Source organism: Sceloporus occidentalis, unplaced genomic scaffold, assembly GCF_023333645.1.
Source record: "Sceloporus occidentalis isolate IW3139 unplaced genomic scaffold, rSceOcc1.0.p SCAF_1, whole genome shotgun sequence".
In the NCBI taxonomy this organism is placed as follows: domain Eukaryota; kingdom Metazoa; phylum Chordata; class Lepidosauria; order Squamata; family Phrynosomatidae; genus Sceloporus; species Sceloporus occidentalis.
In genome coordinates this window covers 150,389,580-150,407,104 of record NW_028316981.1, presented here as the reverse complement: position 1 = coordinate 150,407,104, position 17,525 = coordinate 150,389,580, and the positions used below count along the sequence as shown (strand labels likewise).

The window sequence follows — 17,525 nt, the reverse complement described above, 5'->3', positions numbered from 1 at the left end:
TCACAGCACACACAGAAGCTACTTTGAGCTTCAAACATTTCTTGTAACTATAGCTACAAAAGTTGATCATGCACGTAAGAATAGGAGTGGGCATATTGTTGCTGCCTAAAAGTTACTGGACTGCAATTCCCATTATCCTCCACCACTGGCTATGCCAGAGAGGGGTTGGTATGAGTTGCAGTCCAGCAGCACTTGGAGAGCCACAAGTTGCCTCACCACCACCCACCACAAAGCACCCTACTGGGCCCGTTCACATAATCAGTTCTGCACAACTAGGCAACCCAAAAAGTGTATTTTCCACTGAAAAGGCCCACAGTGAAATAGCTGCAGACATCCAAACACATGTAGAAGCTTGGACCAGGTGACTCCAACATGGTAGGTTCCAGATGTTTGAACTGCAGCTCCCAGTTAGCATGACTAATGGTCAACAGTGATGGTTATTGCAGTCCCTATCACCTAGAATGTAACAAGCTATAAAAGGCTGATTCAAGCACGACACCACCAAATAAAAAAGAGAGGGGTCTATATTCAGAGTGCTTTACAGTAATATGCCAGAACAATATTTCTGGAAGTACATGTAAAAGTACACACCTGTTCTTGTCACAAGGAAGAACAACCTAGAAGTCAACCTAGGCAAGGTCTTTCCTGCAATTGCCACATGCTGAGCAGCCCTAAATAGATAAGAGATGGTCTGAAGCATAAGTTTGCGGACAAAAAGGCTGGCCTCTCTAGAAGCCAGGGAGTCCAATAAATAATACTTCTTCCATGTGATTTCTAAACATTAGCTAATGAGTCTGAATAAAATGGAGAACAAAAAACCAAAAGTAAAATGGAATTCACATTAAAATCAAAATTCAAATATTTCTATATTTCTATATTCATATTACATAATACTTGGCAGAAATTTCCTTTGCAATTTGGTTTCTCAGCCATTCACAATGTGGTATCTAGGTTATATTGTTGGGCTAAGTGAGAGTGACCTAAATACCTTAAAGGCACCAGATCCTGTCTGATTTTAGAAGCTAAGCAGGGTCAGCCCTGATGAGTACTTGTATGGGAGACCGCCAATGAATATTACGTAATGTAGATTATATTTTAGAGGAAGGAACTTGCAGAGCCACTTCTGTGTATTCCTTGCCTAAGAAAATCCTATGAGATTCATGGGGTTACTATAAATCGACAAGCAACTTGAAGACAGACACACGCGCATGCATATGCAGTAAGACTCAAATTAAAATCCTTACAGTCCTTAAATCTCAGGGTGTCACACTGGGTCAACATGTTCCCAATTTAATATGTCTCACATGGTTATTTTGAGAATAAGATTTTGTAGCCAGGAAACTTTGTCTACTACCCCTACCACAGTTCATTGGCGGAAGTGTGAGGTTTTAAAATATATATATAGTAGTAACATAAAGAGCCAGCATGGCGTAGTGGTTTGAATGTAGGACTACAACTCTGGAGACAAGGGTTCAATTCCCAGATCAGGCATAAACTCACTAGGTGACATTGGACAAGTCACATGCTCTCAGCCTCAGGTGAAGGCAATGGCAAATCTCCTCTCAACCAATCTTACCAAGAAAACCCCATATAGATTTGTCTTAGGGTCACTGTAAATTGGAAATGACTCGAAGGCACATAAAAACACCAGTAGTAGTAACACAATTCCAAATGTATACGTCGAACCTCATTTATCACTACCATTTCTTACAACTAGTTGGGATGGGATGAGAGGCTAGCTTACCCACTCCATCTACTGAGGTAGCATCAGAGGGTCAAAGTCCTGCAAAAGCTTTAATCCTTAGCATAAGTAATATTAAACAACAGCTGAAGGGCAATACTGCAAGTTGGGCACCCATTTCCACCAATTCCCACCTGATGCCAGGACTTACTTGGCTCACCCTGAAGTTGTCTGTATGTGTGTTGCACAAAACCATAACCCAAAAAGCCAGGAGGAAGGAATCATAGAAGTATAGAAGGAGATTGAAAAGAAAGACAGTGAGCTCATGCACTTGAGCCCATCAAGCTATTTGAAACAAAGCAGGAAGTGGTGTGTCAGCACTGCAACTCTGGGCTGCTATATTAGCTGTTTAGATGGGTTTTTACCTAGTTTTCTGAAGCCTACCTATTTCCACAATCAACTACTCCAGAACCAGCTCCAAGGCTCCTCCCAAGCCTTGCCTATCTCACCCCTGTAACAACATAAGGATCCCCACCACTCTTATGCTGCCACCCTAGTCAGCAGCATGACCCTGAAATATGAGGTGATGCTGCTGACTAGGAGACTATGTCAGCCCAAACTTTTTAAAGTGTATCATCCCATAATTAATGGAAGAGAAGGACAAATATTCAACAGAACAGCCAGTCCACCACAGTCAGATACTAAACACCAGAGACTTTGATCAATTTAGGCGGGATACAAACTGCCGCTTTGCGGCGCTTCCCCGCCGCCGCCGTTTGCTCCGTGCGGGAGCTGCAGCAGCCAAACCGCGCGGCTCCCGCGCGGAGCAAAAAAGAAGCTCCAAAATGGAGCTTCTTTTGGAGTCGCGTTTGCGACGTAGCGAGGCGCCAGGGGCGCACTCACTACGTCACAAAGGACGCGACATGTCTGGACGCTATGCGTCCAGTACGTAAAGATGGCGGCGCCCATGTGGAAGGGGCGCCGCCATCTTGTACGTATAGGATACGTACTAGGGTTAGGGGGGTGCGGAAGCACCGCCCCTTCCTAACCCTAGTACGTATCCTATACGTACTATATGGCGGTTTGTATCCCGCCTCATTGCCTGAAGACAGAGTGATAGTGCTACAGAATGGTTGGGGAATATTTGGCCTTTCAGATGCTGTTGAACTGAAAGTCACATCATCCCTCTCCACTAGGTATCCTGCTTAGGGCTGGTGTACAATATCTTCAGGAGATCCATATGTTCCCCTACTCTGGGCAATACAGCAGTTCACTTAATGAGATTATCTAGGACAGGGATTGCCAACCTAGAGTACTGATACCTCAATATTCTAAGCAATTGTGCAGTTGAGGGAGTTTCAGAAGATACAACTTTTCAAAAGTCCTAAAACACTATAACAAACCACAGCTTCAGAGGTGTCTTCATCTAGACAATTATTTTAAAAAGTTCTAATGCTGGATACTTTGACCACTGCAGAACTAGTGTGCATTTGCAGTATTTCTTCAGTTCAGGAACAAATAGTTTTATATTAAGAATTGTTATCATGACAAGTTTTCAAGGAACCAAACTACAGTCCTCCCACCAACCAGCCAGTCACAAGCAAACTTTCAGTTATGAAGCTGGTTCTTTGCAAAATCCAAAACACAAGTTTACTCTAGTTATAGCTTCTGGAGACTGTACAAGAACTTTGAACTTTAAACATAATGCTTTCAAAAATTAACTTGGTTAATGTCAACAGAATAAAAGTTGGCATTTCTATTTTTTGTGTTTTTAATACAAAAATTAAATTATGTTTTTTTTCATATGTCTTGAGGGTTTATTATGTTTACCAGTAGTTTCTAGACTAGACATTCTGGGAAAAAGGTGTTAACTTTTCTTCTTCTTTTAAAAAGTCATATACCATTACCTAAGTGTTGTAATTTGACAAGATTTTCTAAATACACCTGTTTTTAGAACTGTTGCACAAATACAATTCAATAAAGAGTAGTAACTAAGAATTGTACACTTTATATTCCAGTATAATAATAATCCTGTTTATAAAAATTAAATTATGTTTTAATAATTTTATGAAATCTCTTTAAAATGTGGATAGAAGATACCAGGAGTTCTACTCTGTTAGATATCACTTAGCTTCAAATGATACATTTTTATAGTAAGACAGCTTCCCATCGATTGAAATTGGACCTTTTATTTAATTGCAAGTGCTACGTTTTGGGGGGGGGGGGAATAGGAGTGAAGATGGAAGAATCCAAGGACCAGAGGTTTCTTAGCTCAGTTGTAGACAGAATAATCATAACCCCCCATGAGACTGTGTTGGTAAGATTAATTTACTTGAAAACAAATCTGTAGTATTTTCTTTCTCCCTTACACAGAAATCATTATATCTCCCCACATCAATTGATCCAGCTGCCAGGAATATAACTATATTTGCAGACACAGGGAAAGCAAAGCTATTGATGAAACCAAGCTAACCAGCACTATAATCAAGTTAAGAGAAATCATCAAGCTTTTCTTTCAGCCACTATTCCACCACCACACATGTCAGCTCAATTCTTGTAAAGCAATCCATGTTTTCCATTTAGCCTAAAAGGGAGAAAGGGGGGGGAAGGGGGGTTAAGGGGGAAAAAAGAACTGTGACAGCACCTTTAAGACAAACTCCTGCCAGTACCAACTGAGTGCATCCTATTTCACAGGGCATAAGGATTCCATGCACACAAGGTACCTAAATCATTATTCTGCTTCGATAAGGCCACACCATAAAAAGGGTTACCTGCCTGCAAGTCAGAAGGCAATATTAAAACAAGCAGATTGAGAGTACATATTTGGAGGTTTCACAAAGTATAGAAATAGTATAACCAGTTTCATTCATAGTGGGGCTTACAGTCTCCATTTCCTGTTTTTCCAGTACAGGATAGAACTGAAAAGGTTTATGGCAAAGAGGACAAATGTTGCCCAGAAGGGGTTACATAGTGCAAATACAGGAGCTGAAGAACCTTTGGCCCTCTATATGGTGTTTAACTGCTAGTCTCACCACTGCCCAGATTATTTGGGACTGATGAGAACTGAAGTCCATCATAATCTGAAAGGCTACTGGTTTCCAGCCCTATACTGACATTTTTATGTTCCTACAAGAAGTACTAGCCCACCTATACCCTGACATATACACTAGTTATTTATGGTACCAAATAAGGGTAGGAATTATGATGCCAACGTTGGACTATGGCTCCTAGAAACTCAAGCCAACCAGTGGTGAGGGTGCTGAAAGTTCAACAACAACTGGAAGGCCTCATGATTCCCACCATGGGTGTCAAAGAAAACAACAACAAAAGGAACAGTTTACAAAAAGGTCATTCATTGCCTGATGCTACTCAGAGACAATTACTCATCATTACTGATCAGGCAAGCAGCTATTTACAGGCTAAACTTTAGACACTTGACCCAAATGCTGCTCAACAAGCTAACACAAGTTCAACGACCTTTGCATGACTTTAAGTTAATCAGTTTTATTTACCTATAGGTTTTGCAGCAGAATGCCTCATTTAAAGAAAGCTTCCCAGTCAACTTCACAAACTTTTTAAAAACAATGAAATCTTGCCTACTGCCATTCCCAGGAAAGGATCAAATATTACCCATGAAAGAAGGTGCTTCAAGTAAAAAACTTCTGAGAAGTGACTGCTCTGAACTCAAAACATGACTCAGCGTACAAACCTGGACACAGTATACACATTTACTTGGGGATTCATATCAGTGAGATATACTTCTGCATAAATAACCAATCATTTCATTAAAAATACATCTTCATTTCAGGGAGGTACAGTATATTGTTTCTTGTGAAGATTTTAAAACTCTCTTAAGTACACAGCAAAATAAGAACAGGTCTATTGAACAGGCAACTTCATAATGTGACTGACATTCACCTTCATTCAGGCAGATAAAAATATGTATATGAAGCAATTTAGACCATTTTCTGACCCCAATTAGAACTCCAGTTTATTGCCAAGTATAAAAAGGCTCTACATCCACAGGTGTGCTTGTAGGTGCATAATCAAAGGTACTGCACAATATTGCAAGACCAAGAGCCTGAGAATCCATTTTCACACGAAGCAGAATATTTTAAACAGCTTTTGGCCCTCTTTTTTGTCAGGAAAAAATAAAGAAAAAAAGTGACCACCATAGCTTGTCTTTAGGTGCTGTTATATTGACTGTTAAACTGTAAGTGGTAGGTGACTGCATTGCAGGAACACTGTTCACATCTCTTTAGGTGACAATGTCATACAATCAGGCCCTTGTGGATTAAGTTTTATGTGAATTCTGCAACAAACTTTAACTGAGGAACTAAACTGTCCCATTTGCCTGAACAAGGGTTACACAATACATTGAAAACTTCACAACCAAGATTAAAAAGTGTATATTTTACATGATAGAGGTAAGGCTCAAAGATACAAGTCATATTAAGTGCCCAGACCTTACTTTGATCATTTTTCAGAAGGAGCTTGATAACTTCATGTATCGTGCACGCAGTGACAGTGTTCTTCAACTACACAAACTGAGATAAACTATGACACCACTGGTATCTTAAATTTTTTTTAAATATTTAATATTAAATTTTGTTTTTTAATATTAAAAATAAGTCAGGAGTTGGTGTTCAGATTTTTTTTTCTCATACTAAATTTCCAGACGTAATTGATTCACAGGTACAAGTAATCTGGGGTCCTTTGGTCTTGCTCTAAGTCTAAAGGAAGGTAGGACAGCAGAAAAGCTTGCCTACCCCAGCCAGTTGCCTGTGGCAATAGATAACTGCTTCCAAAAAAGCAAGCAAATAACTTGTTGGACGTTCCAGGAGTTCACTATTAGTCTGACACTTCTGATGTCACACTCACAAGGGACTTGTGTTCCAACTGTTCTTAAAAAGGAAAAAGTATTCCCCCTTGCTCATCTCTGTTACTAAGCTGAGGAGCTAGCGTTGTCAGAGATTTCTGTGATCATGCGGCCAGCATGATTGCACAGAACGCTGTTTACCTTCTCACCAAAGTGGTACCTATTTATCTCCTTGCATTTGCATGCTTTCGAACTGCTAGGCTGGCAAAAGCTAGGACTAGTGATGGGAGCTTACCCCATCATGTGACACCCGGGCCTTGAACTGCCAACCTGCTGATCTTGCAATCAACGGAGTCAGCGTCTTAACCATGGAAGGTAAATCAGTAAGTACTAATGTGGACAAAGAATTTCTGTGCACTTAGTTGGAATATTTATACTTCATTTAATGAAAACTTCTCAAAGCTTTTTGCAAAGCTGCTTCAGACTGCATCAGAGTAAGATATTTCCTATTCTCTCCATTCTTCATGGCAAAAGCAATAGTCATTTTTATTCATACTGGGTCCCTTTTTACACAAAATATACCTGTTGCCAGATTTGTTTTTTCTGACTAGTTACACTATGTGTGTGAACTTTATTAATAAGCAAGCTTCACTGTCCTAAAGAAGTTGCTCTTCCAAGTAAAACATGCCAGGAAGGACAGCACTGTCTCCTGAATAGAGAACATGCCACACACCCCTTCCAGAACTAACAAATGATGCCCAGTATGTATAACACAATCTAAAGTTGCTGGCTTGTCACCACTGTGTTGCAACAAGGTCTCACTTGTTACTGTTGCTGAAGGAGAAATTAAGATAGTCATAATAAGCAATCTAGATAGATCATCATATCTTAAACCTGAAGAATCTAAGCAAGTTTGAATGTAAGAGAATACAACAAGGGAATACAAAAACGCCATATTTCTCTTCATCATACACACATTTATAATAGGTTAGCAAAGAAAGATCTGTCTTAGTAAGATTTCTAATGAGCCACATGGATCACATGGCACTGCAATCTCTAGTAAGCAACTTCGCCACCCAGTTAGGCTTTGTACTTTCTCACTGCAAGAACATCAGTCCAAGAATAATCAAAACTACACACCCACTGTTCCTTCCTCCTTTTAATTTCTATCAGGAATCTTAACTGATTTTAAAGAGTTTCAGTCTTCATGCATTCTGACTTTTACAATCACATGCTTCACTGAGATGCCTTGTTAGAATTGTGAAAGAGAACACGTCCTCTCAAGCACAAGATAGTCATCTTACAATCAAACAAACCAATAAGTTCATTATAATAAAAGCCATCTTTAATACTTCCTCGGTAACATCACCTAATTTTTTTATTATTACAGCAACACATCAAGGCCAAAATGGTTCAACATCTAACACTGTTTCAGGGCCATCAGTATTGCCAAAAATATCAGTACCTTTAATTGATAACCATGGCGGCAGAAAACCTGGCTTTTTGCAAGCTCAAAAAGGATTGATAGGGGCTGCGGCATGTAGTTGCCGCAGCCCTGATCTGGTGATCAAAGGGGCAGCATCAAGCCGCCCCTTCAGGGCTGTCTGTTTCAGCCCCAAGTAAGGTGGCATGCATGAAAGATGTAGCTACTACATGAAGCTGCTGCAACAAATCTGGAACACATGGGTAGGTACTAAAGCCAGTAGCCCTCCAGGTAAGATTTTGTAGTTCCTACTAGAAAGTCCTATGTGGTGTTTCTTGTGGCACAAGCATGAGCAGAATGCAACATGTTTAAGACCATTAAAATCAGTAGGTTTAAGGATATCCAACATTGCATATAAGCAGGCTATGTGTATATACATGTACTATATGTGTATACAAGTTAACATTTAGTCAAGGTTAGTATTGAAATTTTAAAATTAATCTCCTACAAAAAGTAGGCAGTGAGCTGGAATGTATATGTAATGGCAGAATTTCAGGAAATGTCCAAAAAGAGACACATTATAGTCTTACTGATGTCATGACTGCAGAAAAAATAATGAGAGGGAGCTAGATTCGTTTATTATTAACAAATCTTAGAAAATGTGACAACCAATCAGCAAGATTTATGTAAGAATTTCCACATGGGCCTGGAATAAAATGTCTTTTTTTCTACCTGTGAAATCTGAAGCCTGTAGTTACAAATGGCATATTTTGAGATGTGACAGTCAAAAAACAGTTGTAATGCTTTATCTGGAATTACATTCAAATGACAGCTTGCATTAACAAAGTTGCTTTAACATTATATTTTTCTCACAGAAGTTAAAGCTCTGCCAAAACAAACAAACAAACAAGGGCAACAAAGAAAAATGAACAGAAAACAGATGTGGAAGTTTGATGACAGCAATTGAATTGTCTATTGAATTGTCTTTTCTTTAAAACACAAAATTTACTTGCCTTTTGCTTTTTATCTCTCCTTGTTACCTGCTGGGGTGAGTGGGTGTATCCCTTCCAGATAGCTCCACCAACTACACAATCCTAACACATCAGACTCTGCTAGGAAAACAACACAGAGGCATCCATACTTGTGATGAGCCTAAGGCAGTCCTCCAAATTCCGCCTTCCCATCATGTTGTGGTGTTCACACATTGCTCACTCTCTATGGACTCAGCTATGGTGTGCACAGACAACAAAGCTGCCACTCACTCAATGACAGCACAGACCAAGCCAACAAATAGCAATGACTGAATCCAGCAAACCACAATAGAGAGAAAAATAAAACATATTCCCTTCAGCTCACAGTCCTGCTAGTAAAACAACTTCTCTAGTTTAATACCAAAAGGTAAAGATATAGCAAGGTTACATGTCACATTCCAACAGTTCCCACAAATTGTGACTTTTCTGAATTTATTATCTTATTTATCCCCACAGCCCATCAGAGAAACTCTTCCTTCCCTGTGTAGGTCTGCCTGAAGTTAATCTCAGCTCACACTACCCTTGTTGCTTGAACAAACTACACTTGTCCCTCCATATTCGCCAGGGTTAGGGGCACAAGACCCCCATGAATATGGAAAAACTGCAAGTAACAAAAACACCATGTTTTTACCTGAAGGACACCTCTCTAGGAATCTCTAGGTCCTCCAGTGCAACTCTGTGGTCAACGTCCAACAGACACTAACCATAGAACGCACTGGAGGAGCTGCAAAGGCCTAGCAGGGTATTCTCTCTAGGAATCCCTAGGTCTTTCAGTGCAACTTTTAGTTAAAGTTAACCATAGAATTGCACTGGAGGACCTAGATATTCCTAGAAAGAACATATTAATCAAATCCATGAATAATCAAATCTGCAAATATCAAAGCCGCAAATATGGAGGGATGAGTGTACTTACTAACCTGCTGTAAACATTTTACAACAATGGCTCACAAAAGAAGGATTGGAAGCTGGATGAGTTTCCAGAAGTTACTATACTTAGAAGTCCCAGCCAACATGGCCAAAAGAGCAGGATACAAATAAATATAATAATAATAATAATAATAATAATAATAACAATAATTGTATATACTGAAATAAAAATACACTTGTCCCTCCACATTTGTGGCTTTGACTTTTTTGGATGTGATTATTCACACATTTTATTAATATGTTCTCTCTAGTAAAATCTAGGTCCTCCCACACAAGTCTATGGTCAACTTTAACCAAAAGTTGCACTGATGGAAATTCCCAGAGAACACTCCACTAGGCAGCGCCTCCAGCGCAACTCTATTGTCAATGTCTGGCAGATGTTGACCACAGAGTTGCAGTGGAGGACCCAGAGATTCCTAGAGAGGTGTTCTCATGTTTTTGTTATCTGCATTTTTTCCCCATTCACGGGGGCCGTGTGCCCCTAACCCCAGCAAATGTGGAGGGAGGAGTGTATAATAAAATTGTATATAACAAAAGGAATAATACGAATGATAAATCCATGCTGGGTATTCCGTCAGTGAGCAGTGAGTTGATATGGCCACCCTGCCTGCCCCATGATGCCTCGTTTTAATCATATTTAATTTATTAATTTAACTGTAATTGTAATTATGATTTAAGTTCTTAATAAGTGGGTAAGAGGATGATGTGATTTTTTTTAACTTGTTTTGTTTTATAAATGTTATTGTTTCATTTTATGGTTGTAACCCGCTTATAGCCTGGGAGTGGCAGGATATAAATACATTTATTATTATTATTATTATTATTATTATTATTATTATTATTATTATTATTATTATTATTATTATTCTCAGTCCTGCTCCAAATGGAGGGCATGTCCTGAGAAAGGAAGGCATCTGGTGCCCCTGAAAGGCCCCTCTGGGCTTCCTGAGCCAACTTCACCCAAAAAGGTCCCCTGGTTTGAGGTCTTGAGTTCAAAACCCCTCCCCAAAATGATTTGTCAAGGCAGATCCCACGCCTGAGGCCCCAACCGTGAATAAAAATAACAACAGGCTCCTTCCTCACAGCTTCAAAGAGTCCAACAGTTTGGAGGGGGTCCCAACCCAGTCCCTCAGAAACCCATGGAACCCCCATTTCCCTCTCCCCTGAAGAGGCCACCGAAAGAGGGAAGATGGAGGAGGAGGCCCCAAGGAGGGCAGGGTGCCTCTTGTAGGGCTGCCATAATTGTCCACTTTTACCAGGGACAAAATGTAGGACAAATTCAAGACCAAACTGTAGGGCAACTGCAGGACAAAACTCAGCTCAAAATGTAGGACATTTAAGGTCCACCATTTTTCTTCAATGTCCTACATTTTGGGCTGAGTTTTGTCCTGCAGTTGTCCTACAGTTTGGTCTTGAATTTGTTCCACATTTTGTCCCTGGTAAAAGTGGACAATTATGGCAACCCTACTCTTAGGCCCCTCTTCTCCCAACAGAGACCACTCAAGAATGGCATGGGGGGGGGCAGAGGAGGGCGCTCTTCGTAGGCTCAGAGTCCCCCTCACCCTAGGCCAGCAACGCCTCCATCTGAGTTGGGGGAAACGCCTTCCTTAGGAGTCTTGGGCTCCCCTACACTCAGTCAGCCCCAACACTCCCATCCTTCCTTAGGCTCACCTTCCTACCTATCTCCCTTCCTCCCTTCCTTTGTAACTAGCTACCTATGTACCTACCTACCTTCCTTCCTGCCCACCCACCTAAGCACCTTCCTCCCTTTGTACCTACTCAACCTCCTTCCTTCCCTCCTTCCTGCTTGCCTACCCACCTACCTACCTAAGTACCTTCCTTTCTTCCTTTCTACTCACCTACCTACCATTCTACCTACTTGCCTTTCTACCTACCTAATTACCTACCTTCCTATCTTCCTTCCTTCCTTCCTACCCACCCACCATCCTTTCTATCCATCCACTTTCCTTCTCACCTACTTAACACCTACCCACCTTCTTTCCTTCCTGCTTGCTTGCCTAAGTACCTTCCTTCCTTCCCATCTACCTAACTACCTTTCTTTGTACCTACCTACCCACATTCCTTCCTCCCTTCCCTCCCTCCCTACTTCCTCCCTGCCTACCCATCTACTTACCTAAGAACAGTTCTTCCTACCCACCTACCTAAGTTATCTTCCTTCCTTCATTTGCAACTACCTACTTTCCTCCCTCAGCATCAGGAGGAACTTCCTGACAGTATGGGCTGTTTGACAGTGGAACACACTCCTTCCTCGGAGTGTAGTGGAGTCTCCTTCCTCGGAGGTCTTTAAACAGAGGCTGGATGGCCATCTGTCAGGGATGCTTGGATTAAGAGTTCCTGCATGGCAGAATGGGGTTGGACTGGATGGCCCTTGCCGCTCTTCCAACTCTATGATTCTATGATCTCCTTCCTTTCTACCTTCTATCCTCCTGCCTGCCTACGCATTTATGCTCGGAATGTGGTGGAGTCTCCTTCTTTGGAGGTCTTTAAACAGAGGGTGGAAGGCCATCTGTGTGTGTGTGTTGGGGGGGGGGGGAATGCTTTGATTGAGAGTTCCTGCATGGCAAAATGGGGTTGGACTAGATGGCCCTTGAGGTCTCTTCCAACTCTATTATTCTGCCTAAGTACCTTCCTCCCTTCCCTCCTCCCTTTCTTCCTCCCTTCCTACCCACCCAACATCCTTATTACCTATCCATCTATCTTCCTTCCTTCCCACCTTACTGCAATCCCTCCCTCCCTCCCACCTCCTTCCTTCCTTCCTTCCTTTTTACCACCCACCCACCTACCCTCCTTCCTACCTACCTAGCCATCAACTTTCCTGCCTCCCTCCCTGCCTTCCCACCTTCCTTGGGTGCCTGTCTCTCCCTCCTCCTCCTCCTCCGTCCTGTCTGGCTCCCTCCGCAGCCTTAGGCCGAGGCAGGCAGGCAGGCAGGCAGGCAGGCTCCCTCCCTCCGAGGCCGAAGGTGGTCCTCCTGCTGCTGCTGCTGCTGCTGCTGCTGTCTGCCCATCGGGGGAGGTGCCTTGCTGGCTGTCTCTCCTGCCTCTGCCTCTTGGCCCCTTCCTTACCTTCCTCATCTGCAGGGGCTCATGGCTTGGCGTGGCACAGCGCTGCCCGGCCAGCTGCCTCCGTCCTTCCTGCCTCGCTGCCTGCCTTCCCTCCTTCCTCCGGCCGGCGGGGACTGGCAGGCAGGGGCTGCTGCCCAGACAAGCCCGCCTCTGGGCTGGCTCTGCAAGGGAGGACGGCCTCCTTCCCGGTTAAAGGCACAGAGGCCAGGCAAAAGGGCCAGGAGCAGGCGCAGGCCAAGGGGTCCTGGGGCCCCTCTGCCTGAGAGTAAGAAGCTGGGAAGCATGGGCTTCCTTCAGGCAGGGTGAGCACATGTCCTGCCTGCAAAAGAGGACCAGGCACTGCAACAACAACAACAACAACAACAACAAAGTAGGACATTTTTTCTAGGAAAAATAGATCAGGCACATAAAAAAATTGGAGTAAAATTTGAAATATGTCATAAGACAATTCCTAGAACCATAGAGCTGGAAGAGACCACAAGGGCCATCCAGTCCAACCCCCCCCCCCCACCCCCTGCGCCAACAACAAATTTTACTTCAGTCATGGACCAGTATAAAAATAATATTAATATAATATAAAATACATAAGGAAATAATGTACAATTATGAAAACAAATCAGAAACAGAAACAAGGAAATTAGAAATGGTCTCTGCCAACTAAACCCCCGGCCATGCAGGAACTCTCAATCAAAGCACTCCCTGTGACAGATGCCCCTCCAGCCTCTGTTTAAAGGCCTCCAAAGAAGGAGTCTCCACCGCTCTCCAAGGCAACATATTCCACTAGCAAACAGCTCTTACTGTCAGGAAGTTCCTCCTAATGTTGAGGTGGAATCTCTTCATTCATTCAAATGCATAAAAACGGTAAGCTGTTGTAAGCTGCCTCGATCCTGTGCAAGAGGCGGGCTAAAATAAATTATTATTATTATTATTATTATTATTATTAAAGTTAAAGAAAAAGAAAACAAAACAGAGGACATGGCCAAAACAAGCTGAGAACACTCCTAATAGAAATGTCAATGCACACTTCTTAGCCATGCTCAAAATGGAGGACATTTTGGGATTCCTCCTAGACATAAAGGAACGGAAAGAGACAGACCAGGGGGCAAAAAAGATCAAGGGATCTTGGAGCACCTTTGAGGCAATCTGAAAGGAAAAAGATGGGAGTATGAGCTTCCCTAGGCTGGAGCCTACTTCCACACCCCACACATCATGACCAGGGGCCCTCATCACAAAGGAGGACCAGGCACTGCAAAAAAGGCAGGATATTTTTCAAGGAGGGCATGACCAAATGAAAGTTAAAAGCACTCATAGAAATATAAACTCAAATTTCCTGGACTTTGGTAATCTCCCAGTTGCCACATGGTCAGAAGGAGGAGGTTCCAGCCTGCAAGTAATGCCCCTCCATAATGTTTGAACTGAGAACTAAAACAACAAAATGCAGGCCTATGACTAACATCTTCTATTGTTCTCCTGTATGGTTTTTAACAACTTGCCTGATGAAGAAGCCAGTGGAGCTTCAAAATACATACAACATGTATATTGTGCATTTTGGTATCATGGTGAAGTCAAAGGCTTTCATGGCCGGCATTCATAGTTTATTTGTGGGTTTTTGGGGGCTATGTGGCTGTGTTCTGAAAGAGTTTATTCCTGACATTTTGCTAGCATCTGTGGCTGACATCTTCAGAGAATGCTGGCATGGAAGAGAGTGGAGTATATATGTACCGTGTGAACTTTATCCTTCCAGTGTATGTATATATATAGCCCACTCTCTTCCATGACAGCCTTCTCTGAAGATGCCAGCCTTCTCTGAAGTTGCCAGCCACAGATGCTGGCAAAACGTCAGGAACAAACTCTTTCAGAACATGACCACATAGCCCCCAAAACCCACAAAAAACTAAAGGTATTACTGTTTGTTTGGGTTTGCTTGCTTGTTTGTTTGATGTACCGGTAGTTGGATTTGCTATACAGCCAGCACAGCTTCCATTGGATGTTTTCGTGCATCTTAGTCATGCTCAAAATAGAAGACATTTTGGGATTCCTCCTAGACAGAAGGCAAGGGAAGAGACAGACTAGGGGGGAAGGAGGAGTAGAAGTAGGATGCCAAGGCATCTTGCAGCACCTTTGGGACAGCCTGAGAGAAAGAAGATTTGAGCATGATCTTTCCTAAGCTTGAGTCTACTTCCACCCTATGCAGGATGACTAGATGTCCTCACCTCAAAGGAAGAACAGGCACTGCAAAAATGTAGGATGTTTTTCAAGGAAAATGGAGGACATAACCAAATAAAAGCTAAAATGTCAATGCATGCTTCTTAGTCATGCTCAAAATAGAGGATATTAATTCCACCTGGACAGAAGGTTGAAATTGAGGGTATGTCCTGGAAAAGGAGGACAGCTGGTCACCGTGACCTGTGCATCTGAAGAAGTAGGCTCAAGTTTAGGAAAGCTCATGCAACCAGCTTCTTTCTTTCAGTCAGTCTCAGTGCTCCAAGATCCCTTGGATCTACTGATCTACTGATCTACTGCAAGATCTCTTTGCATACTACTTTTCCAGACCAATACAACAATGTCTTTGAGTAGTAGTAGTAGTAGCAGTAGCAGTTCAGGTTGAGTTTCCCTTATCCGATTTTCCAAAATACTCCAAAATCATCCACATAGGTGGTTGAGATAGTGATACCTTTGTTTTCTGGTGGTTCAGTGGACACAAATGTTGTTTCATACACAACATTATTTAAAAAAAATATTGTGTATAAAATTACCTACAGACTATCTATGAGGTGTATATGGAACAAATTAATTGCATGATTAGACTTGGGTCCCATCTCCAAAGTTATTATGTATATGGAAGTATTCCAGAACCCAAAGAAATTCTGTGGTCCCAACCATTTTGGATAAGGGAGGCTCAGCCTGTAGTAGCTACTGCTGTTTTCTCTCTAACCAGTGGTCCCCTCTCAGCAATGTAGGAGAGACTTTGACCCTACAATTTGTCTGGAAGGCCAGGGGATCCATTTTGGGTAGTGTCACTGTGAGTCAAGATCGACTCGAGGGCAGTTAACAATAAACACATAAACAATAAACACATGCAAAACACTAGTAACCATGTGCAAAGTACATCAAGAAACTCCAGCTATGAAATACATGTTCAATGAGGGGCTGGACAACTACTACCAATCCCCCCCAACCATTTTTGCCCTGTTCCTACCTGGCTGCTAATCCTGTGTATGATAAGGATATGAACTAGCCCACTGTTAAAGATAATTATTATTGCGGATGTAGGAAATGTGCAGAACCATACATGCAGGTGATTCAGGCCATTGCTGCCAAAGAAAATGCAGGCTTTAAATAAAATCAATTTGCATAGTCTATCTCTTTTATTACCAAAAACTGGAATTTGCCTGTCAATATACTATATTATCAATTATATTTGTCCCATTACCTAAACTGGAATTTATTTGTCGATAATCTGGTTGCTGACTTTTTCTAGCACAGAAATAATTGTTGTTAACTGCTGTCAACTCATCTTTGACTTATGGGGACCCTATGACTGAAAGACTTTCAAGTCCCCTATCCTCAGCCATCCTGCTCAAATCTTGCAAACTCAGGACCATGGCTTCCTCAACTTACTCTATCTGGAATGCAGTCTTCATATTTTCCTATTTCCCTCCACTTTAACAAGCATTATTATCTTTTATAGTGAGCAATGTTTTCTCATCATGTGGCCAAAGTATGACAGCCTCAGTTTAGTCATCCTGGCTTCTAGGGAAGGTTCGGGCTTGATTTGCTCTTAAGATCCACTTATTTGTCTTTTTAGTAGTTCACGGTATCTGCAGAACTTCTCCATCACATATCAAATAAGTTGATTTTCACCTTTCTTCACTGTCCAGCTTTCACAAGCATGCATCGTAATGAGAAATACAATTGCACAGACCTTCCTAGCATTAGTATTCAATTATATATCTTTATGGTTCAGGATCTTGTGTAGTTCCTTCATAGCTGCCCTTTCAAGTCCTAGACTACTTCTTGTTTCTTGATTGCAGTCTCCACTCTAAAGATTGAGCCAAGGTATGGAAAATTGTGAACTATTTCGATGTCTTTGCTGTCTGCTTTAAAGTTATGTAATTAATCTCTGGTCACTATATATTGGGTTTTTTTTTTAATATTCAACAGTAAACTTGCCTAGCAGAGTTCCTGTTCCTTTAATATGAAAGTTAAACAGGTGCAGCAGCTTTTTCTGGCACAGATTTGTTGTTTTAAGTTAGTGCTACTGAATTTCTGCATGGCATGAAACTATAAACTCAGGTGGGCAAAATGTCCCTGAGACCCTACAGAGTCCCAGAACCTGTACTACCCCAGACACTGCCAGACTCTGACTCTTCCAGGAACACTAATTCACCTTTGAAGTAGGTTGCTGAGCCCTCCTGCACTGTTTAACATTTAAAATGCATTTTAAAAAGATGAAGCTGGCATCAAGCCATTTCTAGTTTTGCGTTTCATTTGTTTGCAGTCTGTGCAGCTCCCTGTGAGTCCCAAGGACAGAAAACTGGTCCCTGGATCCACTAAGCC

General features: G+C 41.9%; 1 protein-coding gene across 3 annotated transcripts in view; it reads right to left on the bottom strand.

Moving 5' to 3' along the window:
* TEX2 (testis expressed 2) overlaps positions 1-13,116 on the bottom strand; it is a 113,234-nt gene extending 100,118 nt beyond the window's left edge. The window contains exon 1 of one of the 3 annotated variants that reach the window (XM_089477001.1): positions 12,966-13,116. The gene's annotated coding sequence lies outside the window, so the exon portion shown is untranslated. Of the gene's footprint in view, positions 1-11,443; positions 11,968-12,965 lie in introns of those variants that run through there. The other 2 variants (XM_089476964.1, XM_089476972.1) reach the window with 2 other exon arrangements.
* Positions 13,117-17,525: the final 4,409 nt, after the last annotated feature.